Source organism: Camellia sinensis, chromosome 7 (assembly GCF_055761805.1).
Source record: "Camellia sinensis isolate YWXY chromosome 7, ASM5576180v1, whole genome shotgun sequence".
Classification (NCBI taxonomy): Eukaryota; Viridiplantae; Streptophyta; class Magnoliopsida; order Ericales; family Theaceae; genus Camellia; species Camellia sinensis.
Genome location: NC_138967.1, coordinates 33,663,270 through 33,669,273, shown reverse-complemented (window position 1 = coordinate 33,669,273; position 6,004 = coordinate 33,663,270). Strand labels below are relative to the sequence as shown.

Here is a 6,004-nt window from a genome sequence, read left to right as displayed (position 1 = left end):
CTCATTTTTCGAGCCGACAATAGTGCGATATAAACTCGGGACGGACATGGGTTTACCACCAGATTTAGTGAACTGGTGTAACGCCCCAAAATAATCCCACATAACTATTACATCAACCCACTTCCAAAATAAGATATTAACCATGTTCCTTTACATAACTCCAAATGTTTTACAAAAGAAATCTCACATGCGATTATACATTCATTGATAAACTAGTACATGAATCTATAGCATGTAAAATCATTTAGTCAAAACGAATAAGGCCCTCAAGGGCTTACAAGTTCCAAGGCAATAGCTCGGTTACACAAAAGTGGTCTCTTGGACCCATACAAAAATAGCCCTTGGCTTTACAAAAATTCACAACAAAACAGGGTATTACTCTTCACAACATTCCCATGCCTTCAATTCGGCGGGATCACTACGTCTTTACCTGCACCAAAACCCATAGGGGTGAGCACATAGACCAGTAGAGAATTCTCACAAAGTATATGCAGTTATGCATATTCCCTTAACAATTGAAAATGCAACGGTAATGCAATGCAAATGCCAAAAATAAAGGGGAATTTCACTTCAATGCACTGTTCGAAAATCACCATATTCTCAAAAATATTCTTCAATCTCATCAATTTCAAGACTTCTAATATTTAAATCAATGGAGGTGGTAAATATGACACTGGTAATCCCTAGGTTGGTGTCTGCAAGTAGGCTCTATGAGCTCTACCAATACCCCACTTTACCGGTTGCTAACCAGAAGGGAAGTGGTACCTCCTCTGCACGTGTTTTCGGTCTTTCACCCCGGACACTCAGGCCAACATAACAAACTGATCTACACCGCCTAACCGAACTTACCAACATATTTACCCCTTTAACAATTCCATAGTTCTTATTATAATGTAATCTTCCTCAATGTAAATACTTTCCAATTCATGACAAGGTGTACAATAATGATAAGAATTTAAACGCGAATATGATGCAACAATTAATATCTCATAAACTTTCTTCATTTTTTCTTTTTCCAATGCCATCTCACAAAATAACCACATGCTCAACCGATGCTATCAACACATGGCAAAAACTTCTCATCATGTACATTTTGTTAACATTCTAGCCATTCCAAGATTATATGAAATTTTCAAACATTATCCTCCAAGATTTCAATTTTCACAATCCATGGTGCTCAACAATTATCATCTCACCACATTACAAGTTCAAGTGTTAGTAATAATGTTAAAATAACATCTCACATCTCATATATCAAGCATATTGCTATTTTACTAAACATTTGGTGAAACTTACTCTCATACATCCTCTTAATACAACAAAATAAATAATTTCAGAGGCATTTTCATTATTTTTCAAAATCCCCAATTTCTAGGGTTTTCATTGAAAACAAACTTTCCTCATTTTCTAAGAGAAACTCCATCAAACCATTCTTCATGAGTTTAATACAGGGAAACCCTCAAGAAGCAGTAAAAAGATTGAGATACAAACCCTCATTCAAAACTCTCTCTACATTTTGAATCAAAATCTAAAATCAACACAAAACCTCAAGAACACTTTTAAATCAACATCAATATAGAAAAACTTGTATATATGACTCAAGAAATCCCTACCTCAAGGTCTTGATGAAGAAAAATGGAGATGAAACGCTAGATCAAAAAATGGAAGAGCCTTGACTTCCACCACACCAAGTGAAGCTCTAGCCCTAGATCTTCAAGATTAGAGGTAGATGATGATGATCTTGACTCAAGATTTGCAAGAATCAAAGTATTTTGGGTGTTTGAACAGGTTTTCTAGAGAGAAGGGAAAGAAAAATAGGGTTTACAGTGAGAGAGGAATATGTAAAATGAGTGATACATTCGGACCAAAAAGATGTAAAAAATAGAGTTTCGGACTGTCCAGTTGGCCGCACGTGCAGCGCCCCTCCCCGCATGTGCAGCGTCCCTCACCGCTCGTGCGGCCACCTCCAACGCTCATGCGGCCCATTTCCCCCGCTCGTGCGTCGATTTCAGAATGCAAGCCCAGGAGACTCCACCCTCACCACTCGTGCGGCCACCTCCACCGCTTGAGCGGCCCCACTCTGCATGTGCAGCCTAGGGCCTCGCACGTGCGACGCTGGCCCAGCAGCCCAGAATTTCCCGCTCACTTCCGGACACTCTGGACCCGGCCACGCACCCTCCGGAACAAAAGAAAAATAAATTCAAAACGAACAAGGATGGCAATTAGAGAGAAGATGTCCAGACTCAACAATTCCCAAAAAAATAAAGGAAAGAGATGTATAACAAAACCGATCATCATAGCTGGAAATGGGAAGGAAGAGTAGTCTTCACAGGCTTAGAATTTGTCATACCAGATTTGCATAAAAGATCCATAATATACTTTCTATGGGATAGACTAAGACTAATAGAACATGAGTGAGCTTCAATACCCAAGAAATATGTAAGTGGACCAAGGTCTTTAATAGCAAATTCAATACCAAGAGTGTTGACAATGTGTTGGAGTTATGAAGGAGAATTGCAAGTAATAAGGATATCATCCACGTAAATAAGAATATAAATGGTATAACCATCCTGACATTGATGAATAAGGAGTTATTGGATCGAGAAGGATGAAAATAAAGGCGTTGCAAAAATTCGGTGAGACGAGAAAACCAAGCACGTGGTGCTTGCTTCAGCCCATCGAGAGATTTGTTGAGTTTACAGATAAAATCAGGATGATTGGGGTCAACAAAACCAGGTGGTTGATGCATGTAAACATCCTCTTGACGAAACCCATGAAGAAAGGCATTATGAGCATCAAGTTGTCAAACAGGCCAACTATGAGAATGGACAAGAGAGAAAACAGTTTGGATGGTGGTGGGTTTAACGACAGGACTAAAGATTTCAAAATAATCGTGCCCTTCTTGTTAATGAAACCCCTTGGCCACCAAACGTGCCTTGTAACGTTCAATTATGCACTGCTGGAAAAATGACTTTTAGCGGCGTTTTAAAAACGCCGCTATATGTATGAAAAACGCCGCTAATTCCTTTAGTGACGCTTATCACCAAACGTCGAGGACGCGGCCGTCGCTATAAGTTTATGACGCTTTAAAAACGTCGTAAAATTAGTATAAGCAGCGTTTTTAAAAACGCCGCTAAATGCGATAAATAATGATAAAATGACGTCATCCAATATTTAGCGACGTTTTTAAAACGCCGTGATAGATTTTTTTATTTAAAAAAAATGTCCGTTGGCACTGTAGTGGCGTTTTGAAAAAACGCTGTTATAGCTCTTTTTTAAAAAAAAAAATTTGTTCTGAATCTGTTATATTTAACTAAAAAACATACCTGTAATAAAGCTGAAAAATAACAATAATATGAATAAAATTTTACAGCTACTTCAATATATTGACTAAATAAACATTACATGATTGTGTCTGAACCAAAATCAAACAACAAACACAATCAAAAAATAAAAAGAAAAAATAGGTTAAGTCATTTGCTTGCACATGCAGATGCAATGGAATAGTCAAGCATATTACACATCATTACACTGCAGAATAGGGATTCGTATTCAATTAATCATAATAGGTTCATGTACAACAAAGACAATTTTGAGCAGGATACATTCCCAAATCCCAATCAACACAAAGGAATGCAGAGAGCCCGGTGAACAGTGGCGCTGACACCTTTTCCAACTTCTTCATATAATTTGTAATTTTCTGCATCATAATCCTTCACCTTTATCATAAAATGAAATTTAGTAAACCAAAGCAAAGAAGAATTGAGCATGATGCCCAGTAGTTTAAATGGGAAAATCAAGAAAAAGAATCCCTAATACCGCTTCTCTATATGCTCCAATAGCATGGAAGGAAGAAGCTCTTAAATATAAACACTCAATGTTTGAGCTTTCAAGCTTAACCCAACGGATAAATCCTTGATGGCATTCCTGCAACTACTGGGCATATCCAACTTAAGGATTAGAGTTAGCTGAGCAAAGCTGTTCCAATGGTTTAGTATAGATTTCAGACAAAAAAAAATAGCATTTGAATTATTCATCAATTTCAGACTAAGATTTCTAGCTGACATATACAATTAGTATGGCTTTTTAAACATTAATTCAATGTTGTCTTTTAGATCTAGATTTCCGAAATGGATTTGTGAGTTTTAGTTGTGACCAACTAAAAATTAATGTAAAATTTTATCATACACCAACCTTCTACACTGAAGTTGAGCTGACTTCCAAGGCGGAGGACTGGATTCTGAGGGTATAAATGAGAACCAACTGCATTCTGAAGAAATTCACAATTTAACAGTGATTTTAAATTGCAAAGAGGACTACATAAAAAATACCAGAAAAGGCTTGCACTGAAAGCAGAATAAAAAAAATAATAAATTGAGGACTTATTTAAACATAATCTAGAATTATTATGAACTCATTGGAACAGAGACAAAATCATAAATAAGCTCACATGCAGCCCAAACTAAAATTATCCATGTAAAAGTAAAACAATCTCAGACACAGAGAACTGAGTGATTCAAAAATAAATTTCTTATAAGGTTTTAATTTATAATTGCAACAAATAACTATCAGCCATTAGATCTGGCTTCAACATTCACTTAAAGAATTCCAAACCTCTATCGTTTGCTGCTTGTGTCATCTAGCACAAACAGAAGCCTCTCCTTACACATTCAATTGTATTGTCCTCAACAATATCCTAGTTCTAGACATCTAGTGTCTGGTCTTGCACCACTATGCAGGTGTCTGCAAACAATCAAAAAAGTCAAACGCATGTATGGGTGCATACATGTGTGCACATGTGTATGGTGAGCGAAGAAAAATGCTACAAAGAGAATAGGGTTTTTAAGCAAAAATGACTGGACTAGTATTTTGAATAATTTCTAGAATTACTGCAGTTTATAGAGGCAAGCTATTTTCAAGACATAATCATGCAAAAGTAAACATTTTCCTGCAGTTTTCTTGTACAATTTCAACACTCTAATATCCTATGAAAGAAAGGAATATCTGCTTTTAAAGGCACATATTTCCAGGATTTGAAGAGGATCAGCCGTTACCATAATGTAGTCCGACTTCTGCAGATTACTGTTGAATGATACTCGCACAAGAGCTCTACCATGTCGCACTGCCTTCAATCAGGAATAAGAATGCAGGAGTGAGAGTTACGGTATGGCCAGGCAAAAGATGGTTAGAAACATAGCTAAGACCATGTAGGTGCAATATATTTGTGCAGAAGATGGGAGTTTCCACATGAAAATGCTCTGACCAAACAGTAACATAAAAACAATAGACATCAACAAACCTTAAGGATTAGAGTTAGCTGAGCTAAGCTGTTCCAATGGTTTAGTATAGAGTTTAGATAAACGTGTAAAAAAAACATAAAATCACAGAGAAGTGAAAAAAGAAGAGGTGAAGGAAAAAGGACATGATTAGGCATTTGAATTATCTTTATTACCATTAATATGACGGGGAAGACTAGAAAGTAGAAACTAAAACGTAGAAAAGTTAAATGAAAGCAGTTTATGTTTCTATATTAAGCAATAGCATTAATGCTCTCATTGATTATTACAAAGGGCAACAATAAAAGCAATAGGTTGTAATGTTACATGTAAATTTAAGTTCAGACCCAATCTACCCCTCCTAACACCCAATAATGAGGGATAGGAATGGAATGAATGAAAAAACGAGATAAAGACACAAGGGAGACTTGTGCATAGGGTAAAATGTGAAACTGGTATAAGAATTTGTATAGCACATAAGAGGCAAAAAGCACCAAACAATGCTGTTTATATGGATGGTCAATAACATCATAAAGACTATTCAGTTAACTCATTGGTGGTTGCATTAAATTAGTGATTTGGACATACTCTTAAAGAAAAGGATGAAAAAAAGAAAAACTAAGTTGATGGACAGGTTACCTGTGCTCTCCCATCCCATGGAGAAGTAGGTAATTTGCTTTGGTGAACCTATTAAAGAAGAAAGACTCTCAAGTATCTCCAACGTAAGT

At 36.5% G+C, this 6,004-nt stretch overlaps 1 long non-coding RNA gene across 1 annotated transcript; it reads right to left on the bottom strand.

The window, feature by feature from the left end:
* Positions 1-3,356: 3,356 nt before the first annotated feature.
* On the bottom strand, positions 3,357-5,973 carry LOC145794625 (uncharacterized). Its single transcript, XR_014334550.1, has 2 exons — positions 5,055-5,973; positions 3,357-4,270 (listed from the first exon to the last, which is right to left on the bottom strand). It is a non-coding gene; the product is annotated as an uncharacterized LOC145794625 (long non-coding RNA).
* Positions 5,974-6,004: the final 31 nt, after the last annotated feature.